The following is an 18084-nucleotide window of genomic DNA, read 5'->3' on the forward strand; positions in this document are numbered from 1 at the left end:
GCAACTGTCTTGGTTGTCATTTCTGACACTTCTCACGAGAGTATTTGAAGGCTGAAGGTATCTCAAAATCATCACAATTTTTTAATTTAAGATAAATATCCTTTTCTATGAGAATATTTTAACTTGGGTAACTTAAAGTGGCATTATACTGTAGTAAATTCAGGAAGCCTCTTTTTCTTCCCTCCTTGAGTGAGCCAGGAAAGTGGATGTTGGGAGTATTTGAGATTAAATATTGAAATGATTTACAGATCAAAGACTATTAAACAGATACACACTTGTGAATAATTTTTGTTGTCAAAATCTCCAATTAGTGTGTCAGAAGAAAATTAACATTTTGTGTTGAGACCTGCTGTTAAATAATTGATGTTAAATGTAGGGTGCTTGTAGCATCTTCTTGCACAATTTATTTTGTTTTTCTCAAAATAATCAAGAGCATCTATCCAAAGTGACATCAGCATAAATGAAATGTGATTTGATTATATACAAGAACTGCTTAATGACTGTGGAGTTCCCTAATGTGATACAAAATCAAGCTTAACTGTCAAGGTTACCCTTCTGTAACCACTTCTTACTCTCCACTTGGCTAGAACTGTCCTGTGCATTCATTATTCAGCCAAAGTGAGCCTGTTTCCTCTGTGAGAGCTGAGGAGGCAGTTCCCATTTCTCTTGTGCAAGTAGTTTGCAGCTGGAGAAGGTGCCATTAGTCCTTCATCCTCTACTTATTTCCCAAGGGCTGAGATTTATTTTTTTTTCTTTCAGGTATCCTTTGTACTTGAAGGTGATATCTTAGAGAATCTCACTTTACAATGAAAATTTATATCGGGGCAAATCCACTCACTGTGCAGTTTAGCATTTATGGTGTAAGAAAAGTACGTAACTTGTGTAGCGTTCTGATTTAGTACCAAATATTTTATATATGTCTATCCCACCAGTGGCATTTTTGGTTGATTATATATTAACATTAACAGGCCCTAAATTGCTATTCATTCCTAAACACAAGTGAGCCCATTTCAGGGATTACTTCAAAGATGCTAAGGGAAACTGTTTAGTCCACATGTTAAAACAAAACTTGTCAATATACTACTTAATATATGTAGGTTCCACCACGTTGTATTTGGGGAAAAAAAAGGCATTACATACAGTTGTTTTTCACATCATTTTGTTTCTAGCTGATGTAGTACCAGCCTATTTTCTCCCTGGTAGTCACTGGTAAATAGTACTCTAATCCTTTGGTATATCACTGCGATTTGCCCATACTGTGAGCAATGCACATACTAGATGACATCTCCTGGAAATGAAAGCTGTAACCAGGTGTACTGAGTTTAGTTCAATTTTCACTTTCATCCCCCTGTGTTTGTATTCTTTCATCCAAGCATATCTCAGCTTGGATGTTTATGGAGGAAAATGTTCAGCAGGGAGGTTCTCAGCCCTTTATAGCTTGCTTATGCTCCTTTTAGCCTTGATTTTATGTATCTGCAGACATACTGATTATCTGGAGACATACTGATGTTTATACCTAACCTCTTTTTTCTTTTTTCTTTTTTTTTTAATTTCACTGGATGCCAATAAAATCCACCATTGCCCACTTAGCTGTTCTCCACTTCTAGGGACATGTCAGGGACCTGCTGATACCGTTTTGCCAGGTTGAAGGACCTGAGGTGAAGCACCTTTTGTACATACTGTCCATATTCAGCAGGATAGATACTAGCTCAAACGCCTCTGTACTGCACTCTAGTGTATGGTCTGCAGAGTTCCCCCTCCCTACTCTGCAGAAAGTCCTTCTAAAATTATGATGATTTTTTATTTCTTTTTCTTTTATATATTTAAATGGAAAATGTCATAGAAAAAAATATAAGATTATTTCTTTTGTTTCTTCATTTGAAATTCACTGTGCATTGAAAGGAGGTTTTAGTGGCTCTGTCTGTGTTAATATCTGGAACTTCAATCTGCTGTTTTCAACTGTATGCTGATACTTTAGGGAACCTAAACAGAATTAGGCACATGGAAGATGAGTTCTAGATTTACCTGTTTAGCTTTGAGCTAATGTTTGTCTGAACTTAGGTGCTGGACCTAAGCACTGAGTAGTTAGGTAGTTAGGTAATGGATCTGACATTTGGGTATCTTATCTTTACATGTCCTTGTCTGGGGAGCGGCCAGCTGTACTGCTACATGCTTTGCAGTGATGTCAAGCAGAGTTATTCAGAACAGTTGCATAAGGATGCATATTACAAAAAGGGTGCAAAATCCAATAGGAGAGTGTGATTTCTGATGGAGACAGGCTTACACGTGCCTACAGTCTGTCTGTATCAATCAGTCAGGCTCCTGTGCTTGTTATCAAAATCTATCTAGAATGTAAATAGCTGTCTTAAAAATGAAACTAAATCCAAATTAATCCTGTCTTTTCTCTAGTACTGTAGATACTGCAGAACATTTTTTAAGATAACAAAAAGTGGGATTACAAAAGCAAAAAATTGAAGCTCTGTATCAGCAGAAAAAGTGTGCTGTTCCTGATACACAATGTGAACAGAAAGCCAATAGCTTCTATTCCATATAAATACTTAAATCTTACATGCAATTTCACAAAGCTTCCCCATGTTTAAAGAAATCTCTCCCTTTAAAAAGGAAAAGAACATTAACTATGAGCTGCTACCAAGCATCCATTTTGCAGTTCCATTTTCGTCTTGCAGAACAAATGGCAGTTGTAGCCCTAACATAAAACAAGTTCATGAGCCTCTGACTTCATGATGCTGGTTTAATAATGCATGTGGACTATCTGACCATCTTACCTGTTTGTTGGCATCTGTCCTTGTTTTCCTTTTCTCTCTTTTCTGTTCTGAAGAATATGAAAAGAAACCATAAATGCCGTGATGTGTGTGTGTGTGTGCGCGTTTGAATGTATATTTACAGGGAAGGCAAGGAATATCTTAGTACACAGATAGGATGATGCTTTCAAAATTGATGGTGCAATTTGAGATACTTAACATGGATCATGCCATTAGGTCTAAGTAGTTCAAAGGCTTTGCAGTCTTTTCTCCAGTACTTCAATTGCACAGTTATCTAGTCTGATCACTTTTATTCAGCCAATAATGCATGTTGAAATGCATACATTTTAAAACAAATATGCTTTTTGCTATGTACTAGCAATTTTTATAAAAAATATTGTTGTTGACACTTGTGTATATTGACCTATTTGCTCTTTAAATTAGAATACAATTTCACATCCCCAGTAATTTGCATTTCTAGCATCTTTCAGTTGTCTTTCCACGTCACTCAGCAGCTTGCTGCTCTTCTGAAGAGTAATACGAGTAATATAAGAGGAAATACAAACTGCATGTCTAGAAACCATCTAGATCTGGCCAGGCTTATCCCCTCTTCCCACACTAGAAGTGTGAATGCGATTCAGCAAGCTACATGCTTGACAGACAGTAGGTGTCTTTACAATAGGCAGACTTCCTTCTGCAGACGCTTCTGTTGAAAGTTCCTGTGCAAGTCCTCCTACAGATATCTCACAAAGCAAGACGTGTAGTGTTTGCAAAAGGATGCTCTCAGAACTGGAAAGATGTGCATGGAACTAGGGTGGTCCAGACAGATTTAACCCAGATTATGTAGGCTTTTGGTGTTGTTTTGGCTACTTTACAAAGCAGGTAAACTGCCAGCAGAAAATGGAGCACTATTACTTAACAAGCTTTAATTTCTTTGTGAGGCTACAGCATAGCAATAGCTTGCTGCCTCCACCAAATCTAGGGCCCTGGTGTTTGGAATTGTATAAATATAGAATAAATAAGTAAGTTTATTTCTATTTCCCAAGTGCAGAGATCACTGCAACAAGTAGTAATAAATTGATATTAATCATATCTAATTTAGGAGTAGGCAGAAGCTAAGGGAAGGGAAAGGAAAGGTAAGTTTTTCTTCATTTGCTACACACTTAAAATGTCTTCCATTTTAAAGAAGGAGCTGGCATTTCCAGGCGGTGTCCAAAAGGGAGGCTGTGAACAAAGTTTGGCAAACACAGATGCTCTGTCCATGTCCTGGGAGCCCTGACTGGCATGTGGCAGTGAGATATTCCTTCTGGCACCGCGTGCCTTGATGATCTGCTGAGTCCCTGGCATAGCAATCTGTGTAGCAAAGATCTGTGAAGACATCAAGGACTTGGCAGCATTGTATGCAACTTAGCAATACAAGCCTCAATTTGCCAACAGGTATTGCTGCATGAGTTCATTCACTGAACGAAGAAACAAAAGCCAGCTTTTCACTGAGTTGAGAGGGAAAGAGAACTTCTTGCCAGCTGCATTACTCATTAGTCCTCTTAACCTAGCTTAACCCTTTTGTGCACAGCGAAGCTGTGAAGAAGCAAGGAGTGTTTGAATGCTTTGTGGATGCTTTCTGCATTTGTTCATCAACTGTTAGAAAGCAGCTGGCCATGCTGCAAGAGTGAAACTTTAGGAATGTGTTTCCAGATCTGCTTGGGCAGCTTGCCCTCCAGTTTGTGAGGCTATAGTTGAAGGTATGCAAAGATCAGAGATACTGTACTGGAGAGCAGCAGGATGTCTGCTTAAGACATTTGGGATAACGTATGCATGGAGTATCCATTTTTCACCGTAAATCCTGTTTGCCATGCAATTAGCTCAGAGCTCTCTTTGCAGAGTGATGTGAAATGTGATCAGCTTTTGCTCTGAAACACACATGCAATCACTCCGCTTTTGTTTTCGTATAGCGGTTACTGCTGCTCATGCCATACTGAGATATTTTGACATATGGACAGGGTGTGACTTCTCTCTTAAATAAAATAAGTCTGAAGGAAGACAACAGGTCAATAGCACTTCCTCCCCTAATGCAAGCTGAAAGCGGTATGAAGTATGTAGGTTACAGGGAGTCACAGAGCAGACAGCAGCCTCAATTCCTGCTGCATGGCTCTCAGGGCTCCTGCCCCAGCTGCCAGGAGTGCTATAGCTCTCTGGCTGTCTACAAGGACTGAGGAGAAATTTTTAGGCAGGCAGCATTACCTACTGATTACTTAAGACCACCCAAGTGAGGCAGCATCTCACTGACAAGTGAATGTGAGCAGGCAAAAAGGGCTCTGAGGAAGAGGCAGAGGGAAGGTACATGCTGCAGGAATAATGCTCTTGGGGTAAGGCGCCCCAGCTTCTCCCACCTAACGGCCTCCTGCCTAATCCTTGCAATATCTGGGGCTGACCTGTAACACTGCACCTAAGGAAAGGCCTGCTGTGGGAGAAGACAGCCCTCATTTAAAAGCTGCAATTCAAAAAGCTCATTAGCTGCGCTGTATTAATTGCCCAGACGCCTGTACATGACAACTTCACCCAGTATTTTCCAGGTGTCCTTAAGCTTTCTTCTATGTGAAACTTTGCAAATTCAGCTTCATCACAGAAATCTTTTACATGAAATGAAATTAGGAAAGTTTTTTTTCTGTAACAAGACTTGTCTGACACTGTTACTGTTTCACTGATTCTGTTTGTTTGTTGTTCTTTCATCTTGCCACTACCAAAAACAAACAAACCCAAGTGAAAAGCCTTGGTTAAAAGAGCATGGGATTTCAAAGGGCTGTGGGGGGGACGAGAAAACCACCAGCTACACGCTAGCTCACTGTAAGAAAAGCAGTGGGCTAGGTGGCCTTTTGTGTAGGCCCTGCTCTTAGAGTATCCCAAACTTCACGAAAGCTTGCCTTCTGGATGCAGCTCCACAGCACTTGCCCCAGCTCTCCTTGGTGTGACCACACTCAAATCCTGCCTTCCCTTCAGCTGGATATTTCTTCCTCCTTCTAGCATAATAATCTTTGAGCTGGAGGTCAATTACAAACAGAATTTATCAAAAGTAGAGATTTCAAAGTTAGCTAGTCCAAAGCTCTGTTAAAATAAGAAACCCAGCTTAATTTACCTGCTGAGCTTAGGGCTTCTTTGTTCGCACAACTCATTATGCAAAATTATTATTTTGTTTCCCCAGCTGCTGATGAGTCAGCTTCTAGATACCAGATCAGAAGTATCGATGTCAACACAGCATACATTGTTTGGAAGCTAGGGGGCATAGAAAGAATTGCAAGGTGCAAATTTGAGGGTTGACAATGATGCTCTTAAGGGGAAGAGAAAGCGATTTGTGTAACACAGAGAGCTTTGTAAAATATCAAGGTGGAGAAAACCTAGATCCTGCTTATCTGTAAGAAATCATCCCTGAAGAATAGCCTGAGTTTTATTGCATGTAAAATTAAAAAGTTGTATGCATTAGATTGATGAGATAGAGGTAACAAAAAATAATAATAATAAAATAAATATATCACTCCTTGAATTGGCCCAAACTTACTGGTAGCGTTTAGGGGAAATTTATATAAAATAGTCTGCTGTGCCCTAGCAAGCAAAGTGAATCTTAAGGGAAACTGTATCCAGACTTCAGGATGACTGAGGTTTGCAGAGGGGCGAACCTTCATATGTGGGAGGTCTGAAAAGAAAAAAATCTCCAGCCATTAGTACCTCAGGGGTAGGGGTCATACTTTATGAGCACAAACAGGGCTACGATTACTGCTAACTGTGTGCTCCTTGGGAAAGGCAGCATGGGCTTGAAGAAGGGGCAGTTCAGATATGTTTCCTTCAGCTGCACATTAAATGTTTTTTGAGACAGTGGCTTGCAAATCAGATACAAGTTTTAAATGGCAAAAATAATCCGCTACAAAAATAGCTGGTTTGGACATTACACCCAAGAAACGATTTGGTTCCCCAATCCTCCCAGTGAAAGCTGGCTGGATCAGTTAGTAAAGGAAAAATGTTGAGGAGTAAGGTAACAAGACATAGCCTGTGCATTGGAATATATAAAAACAAAACACAGTAATGCAGTGTATTGCTTTGTACATTTGCTAAGTGCTTTAGTAAAAGACTGATTTTCCAAAGTGGCTGAATATTTTAAAATATTTCAAAAAAGTATTGTTTTGGTGAGCAGAACCAGCTCTGTATGTACCAATATAAAACATCTGAGAGTCTACAGAAAAATCACAATTTTAAAATCACATTAAGGACAGAAAAAAAGTCTTGGTTACAGCCTCAGACGCTACTGGCCACAAACACTGCCAGACGCATATATCAGCATGCAGCCCCGCTCTCCCCCACCCCTCTCCTTCAAGGTTTCAGCAATGCATTAGAAAGGGAATGGGGCTTTCTGTTAAGCATAACGTGTTTTTTTTCCTTAATTTTACTTTATTATATTTGTGTTTTTTATTTTTTAATCTACCCATGAGCTAATTTCCTGAAGTGATTTTCTTCCATACTCAGGCATAGAAATATGTGGTTTACCTCAAGTTACTTTGGAAGAATTACTGCTGCACAGTTAATCCGCCTGAATAGCATTTTTAAGATTTTTTCAAATGATGAAAGGGGATTTGTCCCAGAAGTAGGTGAAGCAGGCATCCTGGTAAAACTCAGCCTCCACTCCACAGCTATCCAAACAGCCAAAGCAAGCTTGCTTTTATATAAAAAGCATTGATTGATGTTCAAGGGAGGCCCATTGCAGGCGGTGCGTGAACTGGGACCCCCTAATGGTCCAGTCAGCAGTCTCTGCTGGGTGATCTATTGGGAACTTTCCCCTGCCCAACCTAATCCACTGTGTTTGTGCCAAAAATATGTTTTCTGGAAATGATGCTTAGAGACATCGCATAGTTTATTTTAAAAATAAAAATAAAAATCTGTGTTGACTCCAAAGTAAGAAGGTGTAAATGAGTAGGATTTCATCAAAACCGTTTCAAGAATTAGATATGCTTCTGACAGATTTAGGCCTACTTTTATTTCATTTTCTGATGATAACAATAAATTCTCTGACAAGTGTTAATTCCTAAGTTATTTCTAGTTCCTACCCTCTATATCCAAATGTAATCTTTTTTCTTTGTCATTGATCATGAAAAATATTTTTTACTTTCCCAAAAAATCCCTTTTTTTTCATATAGTATCCCTCACAGTTTAATGTTATAGAAGTTTGAGAAATAAAACTTGCTAGCTTTGTAACTTGTTTACAAGTGATAGAGAGGATCTCTTTTTGTGTAAGTAGACATGCATAAATGTTTGTCATCTCAGACATGAATTTGGTTTTACATTTTGAAAGACTACCCCCATCTAGCAGAAAGCATGTGTGCCAGCGATTTATATTCTGCACTAGTAGTAAATCAAGAATCATAGTGGTGGTTGTTTGTTTTTGGTTTTTGCTTGTTTGCTTAAATTAAAAACAAAGTCTTGTTATCATGGCTATAAGAATTTCTTGAGTAGTAGAAATCCAATATGAAGGGCTTGTTTCTTCAATTTAGCTCCTTTCTTTATGAGATTTTATAAATGCTGGCTAGCTATCAACTCTGCTGAATGCTTCTACTGCTTAGCAAACATGTCTTGAAAAAAATGCAGTGTTTTTTTCGCTTTGCTTAAACTAATCACTGTGTTTCTTTAAAAGGAGGTTGTTCTTCCCATTTTAAAGCTTTGTGGTTGCTGGTTGTTCTCAATCTGCTGCTGGCTGAGAATAGGAGAATTTGTGGTACGGTGAGGACAGAATGGTTAGATTTTCCATGTTTTTGTTGTAAACAATGCAACTTATTTTTTTAATAACTGTTGTGTGACTTTCAAAGGATGGCAGTTGCCTTACTGTTAGCTGAAAACTTGGCTAGCGTTCAAGAAGTAAACCTTCAGGACATGATAAAGAAAACTGGGGGGGTCCATCCCAGTTTAGGGATCATAGGTTCAGCCATTTCTTTGCAAAATATTTGTTGTTTCAAACTTATAATATGTTTTTATGTAAACAGAAATGCTGGATTGCTTTTTTAAAACTATCACTGAGACTGCAGAACCATACTTCTTCACCCTTAAAATTGTTCTTTAAACGCTCGATTAAAAAAGGGATAAGTGAGTTTTAAAACAAAACTCCTTCAGAATATGTCTGGTATTCTGATTTGTATGAGAGCAGAAGGGTTTTGTTGCACCTACAGGACAGAGGCCATGCAGACCCCTTCTTATACTGCTCCATTTTATAAATAAACTCCTGCTAGTTATTAGAGTATAGCATAATGATTTTGATAGTGTTCATATTAACAAAATATGTAAACTAAGCTAAGAATTAAGTTCATCAACTGTGTTCTTCCCAGGTTCTTAGAATTGCAACTAAATTTAAAAATATGTATTGTATGGGATTTCATGGTTTATTTTGTTGTTTTCCAGAAACCACACAAAGAAAATGGTTTATGAGCTTCTTCTAACATGGCTCTCTCACTCCTTGTTTGTCACCTGCAGACTTCCTGGACCTTTGTTTGCATAGAGAAGGAGGTGGTGGCAATGAAGGAAAGTCTGTTTCAAGTAGTATTGCTACCAGAGTCCCAGAGTTTTGCTTTGTTTCCTTGGAAAGGGAAGTCACTAAAAAACTGTGGCTTCTGCTGCATTAATAAGGTGACCAAGGTGCTGTATTCAAGCTACATCTGTTTTCTGGCACTTCTCAAGGATTTTCTGTAGTAATTGACGTAGATAAGGACTTGAAAAAAAATAAATAAAAAGGGGGGAAAAATGAAAAGGGTAGAATAGGGGCAGAACTAGGTGGCTTTCACTCTGAAAATTGTTTTACAAGCGTGGCAACAATTTTTAGGTGTAGTCTGTTATTTTTATACAACCAAAGCTGACATCTTTCTCTAGCACTATACTGGATTTATACTTTTTTAATGAAAGAAGGAGCATAATTTTCTTTAATAGATTTCAAAGGACAAGTTTATTTGCGGAAATCTTTAACTCTGACTGAGAATATGTGCACATTTTGGAAGGGACTATTTGGATTTTGTACTTGGTGACAGCAGGTAATAGAGAATCATTAACTGTTTGCACACTCTGGGCTTGTATGTTCCATTAACATGTGAATAAAAGTGAACTAAATCCACACATACATAGATCAGAAAAAGGACAAGATTCTCAGATTCACTGTCTATTAAGATTAGTTCCTATGAGCTATGGCCTCAAACAGAATATCCCCAGTGCACGAATCATATGGACAGTAAATGAATTAAATAAGTGAATGTGTTGGGTTGTAGGAACTGGCTACCCTCATGTCCACTCCAGTTTCTGCATCCTTTTAAGATGCTTTTACCTCTAATCACTCAGGAACTTAAATGAAACCCATTTCAGGACTGTTTATTATATACTTATCCTGAGCTTACAAGGGATTTTAAATGACAGCGAAAGAAATAGGTGATTCTTTAACTTAAACAAAATACTTCAGCCATTTGACTTGTTTGGGCTTGGGGTGCCTGCATGTAACTCCAAAAAGTAAACAAATTTTCATTGAAATCAGATGTAGTAACTGGTCTGGAAAGTAATAGTTATTGTTCTTGCATATTTGGGTCTTTGGAGAATTTCTTCTGGCATCTAAATCAAAGAGATGTGTACTCAACAGCATTCCTATATTTGATTGACTTTCCGGCTTAAGTGCAGATTATAAGAATTTTTATTGGTGTAATTGTAACAAATACATATTTCTAACAGTTAATGGTACAATGCAGCAATAAAACATTTGGAAAATCAAACTTGCCTGAATGCATGCTGTCAGTGGGAGACGGAGACTGACCCCGGGGCATCCTGCTTGAGGCTGTATCTTGTAGCTACCATTCATTTTTGTAGGCATGGGATTTGAGAAGTTAGTGATTTCTTTGAAACTTCAGTTGGGGTATGATATTAATTCTGCCCTTGGGTTGTGTGGAAGAAATCTCATTAAGTATCGTAGTATGAGATATTTGTACACAGCACTTTATGTACACAGCCTGTATGGCTGTTTCTAATACCTTGTTCTTGTGCACCTCTGCTTCTTACCTCTAAGAGAATTAACAAAGCTTGTACACAGAACATCAGAGACCCCAAAGGTAGAATAGTGTATGTTCTTTTCTCTATCTACACAGAAAATTTTGATGCAAGGCAAGTGTTATGGAAATTTTGATTTCCTCTTATTTAGAGCATATTTTTTCTAAACATTTATTTAAATTCAAATATATTGGGGGGACTGGGGGGGGGGGGAAGGATTGTATTTCTCTTAAGTACTAACTTATATTATTCCGATAGGAGAAGACTTTGGAACTACACAGTGAAATCTAACCTTCAAAAATGTCTAAGTGCTCTTTAGCCCCATTAAGAATTAAATTTTGACATCTAAATAACTTCAGCGAATGCAAATACTTCATGCTTTATCTTTGTTGAGAAAAAAACTCCTCTCTAAGTATCTACTGCAGAAATAGTTCTGCTTTTTAAAAGAACACAAATCTTTGGGAGCAGTGAGGAAGGTGATAGAGGTCAGGGGAAATCATGCTTCGGGTCTGTAGTGACAGAAATCATTATTAGAAGTTGGAGGGGCTGTATGGATAGGGAAAAAAAATAATAATAAAATAAAAAGAAAGAAAAACCAAAACCTTTAAATGTTTTCCTACCTAATCAAATGTACACTCAAAACAGCTCATCATTTGAACAATTGAAGTATGTAGCTTTCTAAAAAGAAAATGTGTGAGGAACATGTAGGCTGTCTGACCTCAGCTTCCTACCTTTTTTGCATTTTTCACCAGTCTTGCTTCTTTTCTTAGCTTATAGCCCTGGTCATGCAAGTGCTCCCTACATTCAAACACTGTGTGACCTTTACTGCTGAATGTCAGATTTACATATGCTATATTGGGAACACATTTGTGCGTACAAAGTACGAGACACTCAAGTTGTTAAATGGCCCAGTTCACCAGAGCTTGTGTCTACAAAGTGGTGAGAAGAAGTGAGTCAAATTTATTTTTTCTCCTTAATACATGGATGTTATTATACTGCACTATTATTCTTGGGAGAGAAAAAATGAAAAGTAGTGGCTTCTTCATGCCAACAGTCCCAGAGAGTCTGCCACAACCTCTCTCACTGGGTCTTACCATATAGCAATAAGAGAAAATGTTGCTTTTCAGAAGCTACTACTAGCCAATTCGGCCATCAGTTAGAAACCTTGGTCTCCCTTAAGGAATCTGTTGAATTTGCATTATAGTTTGCTTCTTATAATTTCTTATCCACGTGTCTAATGCTTCAGAAATTGCTGTAGCCAATTGCTGTATGTTCAAGGAGCAAGCAGTTTATGGTGACTATATCTTACTAGACAAAGCTTTACTCCCGCCTTTCTCATTTCTGCCTGTAGTGAGAATGAACTTTCAATGAAAGAAAGTGTAATATATCCTTTTCTTTTCCTTCCTTCCTTAACTAGAGTTGAGGGTATTTGGAAAGCAAACTGAAATAGGAGAAATGTTCATCAGAAATTGAAACTTGCAGCTGAAATGTTTGTAGTCAAGAAATAAGATGATACTTGGAGCAAATCAGCTGCAAATTAGCAAATGGACAGTTGTAATTTTCTTAAATGTGATAGGGTTACGCTCTATTGGAGATAAATAACCATGATGTTTGTGGAGTAGTGTTTTTTAGTTCACTAATTATACAATAACAAGTACTTGCAGGTATTTTTTTGTGCTGTATGCATTTGTTATCTGTGTAGACTTCCGACAGTGACAAAAATCCTAGTACTGAGTAGTTTGATGGATAAATGTTGTGGAACATCGGCCACTGAGCTACTCAGCCTTAGTTTATCACATTTTATTTGAATTTTTGGTTGTCAGGGTTCCAAATTCTCTAGAAAGCCACTTGATGATTTTGCGTCTCTGCTTATGACAGGGCAGAGGAAAGTGGATGACAGTTTTTTTTGTTTGGTTGGCTTGTTTTGTTTTGTTTTCCAATTGCTTTTTCATGTTTATGTTGTCATTTTATACTTTCTCTGAATTCATATTCTTCTAGTCCCTTGCTTTTCCAATAACATTGAGCAGAACAAATTCAAATGTCTGGAGCAAGGTTTTGGACAAATCTCTTTCTTCTGGAGACTAAATTGCAATGAAACTAGATACAGGCTTATTGTTGTCCACTGAAAGCATATGGTTTTTCAAGTTAAAACCGTAATTAGCCAGGTCAGCAAATTCAGTGCAGCTGATATTCAAGATGAGATGAGGTGTGGACTAAAAGCCCTCAGGTAATCTTATCTGTTCTTGATCTTTTCTTGCATGTGAAGTTTGTCAGGTAGAATTTGGGCTGGCAAACCTTGAGACAGGAAAGGAAGCCAAGCTTTGTAATGCTTACCAAGGAGTAAAGTACCAGGAGAAAAGTACATCACAGTAGGGCTCAGGGAACTTCCTGATACAGAACTTGGATTTACTGTAACTTTTTATGGCCTTGAAATATATTGAAATTCAGTCTCTAGTGAATATGCAGGAAGGCAAACTTAAATCATCATAACTTACTTTCATTCCAGATGGTTTCTATAGGCTTCTGAGACTTACCTTCAACATAGAGTGTATTTGTAATTCTTAAATTTATCATAACAATTTTTTGCTACTAGCTTTGGAAAAGTGCTGAAATTTCTTTAATGTAAGTGGAATGTAGGGAGTGGTATTATATGGGTTCTATAAAACCTAGGCTCCTTATCCAAAGACCCATTAGTCTTACTAATGGATTAAAAAATAAATAAATAAATGAGTAAGTCCAGAAAAAGCATTGACTCTGGATGCAGAAATCTTAATGTCTGAGCTATACTGTCTTCCATATTGAAGAACAAACTCTTGTGTAAACTGGTAGCTGTTTCTTCCTATCATACTCAAAACTGGCACACTGCAGTTCAATGCTTTTCTTCTGTCTTTCCCATTTTTATTTCTGTTGTGAGAATTGTTATTTCAGAACTGTTCATTGTTGAAAGTGGCCAGATTTCTTTTTCTAAAGCACCTAGTACCATGTCAGGTACCTGAGGATCTTGGGGTAAATTGTTCTACAGGAGATTAAATTAAATCCAAGATTGCTTTGCCCGTTCTTCATATTGTTGTGTTTTAATTAAGCCTTTTAAAAAGGAGTGCTGTTTACTTCTCAGAAGGTAGTATAAGAATAAAGAATAAAGAATAAAATATAATGTGTTAGTTTGTAATATCTTGAGGACACTTGCTTGAAATTTAAGCCAGACTTGATATAATAAACAATCTCCAGAGATTGTCATTAGAGGCTGCTTCTGGGCATAGAAGTAGCTTTAGTGACCCTCAAATTTATTTGACAGAGTCCAGATTAAATGAAGCAATTAAAAGGCAAGGCTATCACTAATGGTTTGTTATTCTTCCTTAAATTTGTTGTTCACTTGTTAATGACCATTTTTATGATTTTAAGAAGCCAGAATTATTATTTAATCCAATATTCTAAAGCTTTTTACTGCTGACAATAGTTACATTGCAGCTTTGTGACTACCTAGGAAAGAAGTCCTCATTTATTTTTCCGTGGGGTTTTCTTATTTTGTTGTTTGTTTGGTTGCTTGTAGTTGTTGTTCTGATAAAAGTGTTTTCCTGACTGTGGAAATGCTTTAGGAAAAAATAAACTATTTAAAGATATTTTATATCCCTATTTCTGCATTATACTGTACATTTGCAACATTTTCTACTTTAACAATCACCATTTAGAAATACCTAGGAGCAGAATTTAGGAACCTCTGGAAAGGCAACCATGGTACTATTTTTTCAGACACATAGTAAACTTAAAAATAGCCTCTATTTTTTTCTTTCCAGTTTGCAAACAAACAAATGCATACAGCATGAAATGCACTCTGGCTTCAGTGTTACCGAGTAGACTGCTACTAAATCATGCTTTTTCTGACATGTCCTTGTAAGTGTAGAGCTCCTCAGTTCCAGTTTAATAGCAATCAAGCGAGCTGCAAGTCACACAGGAATTTTTTCTCTACCTACTCTTGAGATCAGAATCTTAGCGTAGAGATACTCTGCACATGTGATAAGGGGAGAGACTGGGGGGAGACGGATCGCCACATTACTTCCTTCATGTTATTTTTGGATATGACTAGCATTCCTCCCCTTACACACACCCTCTTTTTCTCCCCAGCCCCCATCTCTTCCATGCATTACAAGCTCATACAAACACTCTCACGTACGCTGAAGCAAAAGCGAGAGCAACAGCTGGACTGAAGCCACAGGACTTAAACTCTGCTTCCTCATTGCCAGCAGGCTTTGTTCTTTGGAATCACTCAGAACCGGGGAGAACGTCTTCATTGCTGACTGTGAGTGGCTGGAATTTTGGCAACTCGGCTCTCTATTAATTTCTTCTCTGCTCTTCTGCAAACTAGGCTGAATTTAGAGCAGCAAGTCTCAAAGCTGGGAATAGGCAAGAAATAAAGGATCCAGAGACGATCAGCCATCAGCTTCTTTGGGGGGGTGGGGGTCCATCTGTTCCCCAACGGTAAGTGCCAGCATTAAATGTGTGTAAAGATGCAAGAAAGAATAAGGTGCTTTAGCTGTTTTACTACAATAGGGGAGGGGAAAAAAGTGCATGAGTGAATCATACAGCGCGTCTTCAGTAACAGTGGTCTCCAAACAGCGCCTAGCAGTGAAATTTTCCTCATTTCTCATTTTCCAAAATGCGCTGCAAGAATGTATATATTTTAGCCACATTCCTAAGTACCTGTGCAATTCTGGAAAGCTTTCCAAATGGCTTCAGTATTGGTTTTTCTGCAGATCTTCTTTGTTTTGAATCGTGTAGAACAGAGTGGCTTTAACTTCCAGAGTAACCCATTTCTTTTAAGTGCAAGAGCTGAACCTGGGCACTGAAGATTTCCCTTGCAGACGATACCTATAAAGCTAAAGTTCAGGGAGGGTGGGGGAGTGAAAAGGGATGAGATGCTTCCTAAGACTGTTTATCTTTAGCAACCAAAAATAGACTGGTTTTAAATGATTGGCATTCATTCAGAGGTCGTCCCCCCTTGCCCCCTGTAACCCCTCCTACCCCTCTTACCTTCCCCCCTCCCTTCCCCCCAGCCTTAGGGGCCAAGCAAATCTGTTTTTAAAAAACAAAAAGATCGGAGGGCCTTCTGTTTTAGTGCCTGCAAGTGAAAGCTAATGTACAGTAGAAGAGTGGATGTGCTTGGATAAATGACTATCTTAGAGGGGACAAGAGCTGCATAAAGAAACTTGGTTGTCTTCCAATAGGCAAAGTGATTTAGCTGGTCTTGCTTTATTTAAAAGCTGACTGCTGTCAGAAGACTGCTGTCTTCTAAGTTTGCTAGCTGAATAAATTGCTTTGTAACAAAGATCTTCTTTTTCCCTCTCCCTATCTTGTCTTTCAGAAAAGTTTTATAAAAATCAACACAGCGGCAGGTTAATCCAAATGCCCTGCTTTCTGAAATGGCACCTAGCTGTCAAAAGAAATTCACTCTAGGGACCTATTTGTTTTAAAGCTAGTGATAAGCACTGCTATCAGCATGCTGTTATGTCTTGCTACATGGCTTATCTTTAAGTGATAAATAAGAAACCCTTGAAATCCAAACGTTCAAGTAAGTAGTGATTGTAGGGAAGGAAAGAAGACCAGATCGTTGAATGCATTTACGTACTTACTGGGGAAAGGTTACTAGGACAATAGACCTGAAAAAAGGAAAGCTTTCCTTTCTCATCTCTTAATTCTGGCTTAATTAACTACTTCAAGTAGTTACTTCAGTGTTTTATGTGGATTGGCATGCAGCACCTTTCCTCTACTGCCTTATTTTCTGTTGGATTATCAGAGATTTGTGAAGGTGAATCTAGTCACATGAAAAATATGCTGAATGTGCAAACGGGTGATTGTGCAAAGTATAGCAGGCACTGTCAATAACCTGTTTGTTCTGAGGTCTGTGACTTTTGTTTTTTTTTCTAGTTCAGAAATATGTAACCAAAACTCACCCTTTCTGACCTTCACCATTCATTTGGAAGAGCAATCTGCTTGATGTGCTAAATGGTAATAAATAAATAAATGAATCTGCTAAATTCTTTTACTTTGGAAAAATTGCGAAATGGTGCTCAGCAGGATAGCTTGCAATGTGTTAGGATGTTGGTGATGTTTAGTGCACGTTTTGTTTGCAGTGGACTAAGGCACTTCTTTCTATGGCAGTTCCTAACTCTATTTATGGCAAGTTATTCACTGAACTGGAATTGCACATGAGAACTAGCAAAGATTCTTTTTCGGAGCTAAAAATGGAATGGTGTTTTCCAGAGTTGGGCTCCCCCCTGCCGATGGCACTATGTCAGGTTTTCTCTGAAGTTGCTTTCAGTTTCACAATTTACATGGGTGCTATAATGACTTCTTTTTTTTTTTTTTTCTTCATTGATGTGGTGGAAAAATCTGACATCTTTATGCTGTTTTTCCTGCTTTGATATGTTAAATCATATTTTCTACTGACTGTGAGGTTTGGCACTGAGTGAGTTCAGAGATGGGCCTTAACCAAAACCCCTGGATTCCAACATCCCCGAAGTAGGAGAAGGCTAATACCTGGATCCAAATGTCTTGGCTCTGGCCTGTTCCTGTTTTAAATGCACATCAGTTTGGCTACATGTTTCAATTGTTTTTGAGGTGATTAAGAACGAAAGAAATCTTTCAGGCTGCAGACAGATTTTAAAGAGTAAGTGACATAAGAATCTTACAGTTAGTTAAGTGAAGCTTGCTTATTTGCTGCTTAAATTCGACTTTTAGGAGCCCCCAGGGAATTACATTCCCCTTCCTCTACTATAACTGCAGAAGTAAGTCATGCTTTGGAACTTCTTCTGAGATGTCCTGAGAAAGCTAAGGTGCTTAGTGCCTACAGTTCCTGCTTACTCCAGTGGAGCGGCGGAGGAGGCCAGCAGCATTTACCCAGGTGATACAAGTACTTCACAGGCGTTGGCTGATCCTGAGCGATCAGCCTACAAGCTTTTAATGAAGGGCCACATAAATTCTTATTTGTGCCAAAAAAATGTGGCCGCCCACAGTAAGCAGCGCTGTAGTGCTTCATAAAAGGATGTGCAGATTGTTACTGAAATCATGGCGGTTCTGCTTTTTTAATTGATCGACTTCTCTGAGCCTGGCTAGCTTAATGAATTCAATAGCTCTCTGTGAATACAATTACACATGGATCTGCCAGCTGCTTGTGGTGTCTCTGCTTCAGCAAAAAAAGCTGTTCTTTGGCTGTGTTGGCTCACTGTGGTTTGTGGCACACAGCACTGATTTATTAGGCAGTAGTTGCATTTTTTCC

General features: G+C 38.3%; 1 protein-coding gene across 6 annotated transcripts in view; it reads left to right on the plus strand.

The window, feature by feature from the left end:
• The window catches only part of PALLD (palladin, cytoskeletal associated protein), a 193411-nt gene that overhangs the window by 27457 nt on the left and 147870 nt on the right, over positions 1–18084 (plus strand). The window contains exon 1 of one of the 6 annotated variants that reach the window (XM_068681196.1): positions 15132–15287. The exons of the other annotated variants lie outside the window; for them this stretch is intronic. The gene's annotated coding sequence lies outside the window, so the exon portion shown is untranslated. Of the gene's footprint in view, positions 1–15131; positions 15288–18084 lie in introns of those variants that run through there. 6 annotated transcript variants of the gene reach the window in all.

This window comes from Anas acuta, chromosome 4 (assembly GCF_963932015.1).
Source record: "Anas acuta chromosome 4, bAnaAcu1.1, whole genome shotgun sequence".
NCBI classification, from domain to species: Eukaryota; Metazoa; Chordata; class Aves; order Anseriformes; family Anatidae; genus Anas; species Anas acuta.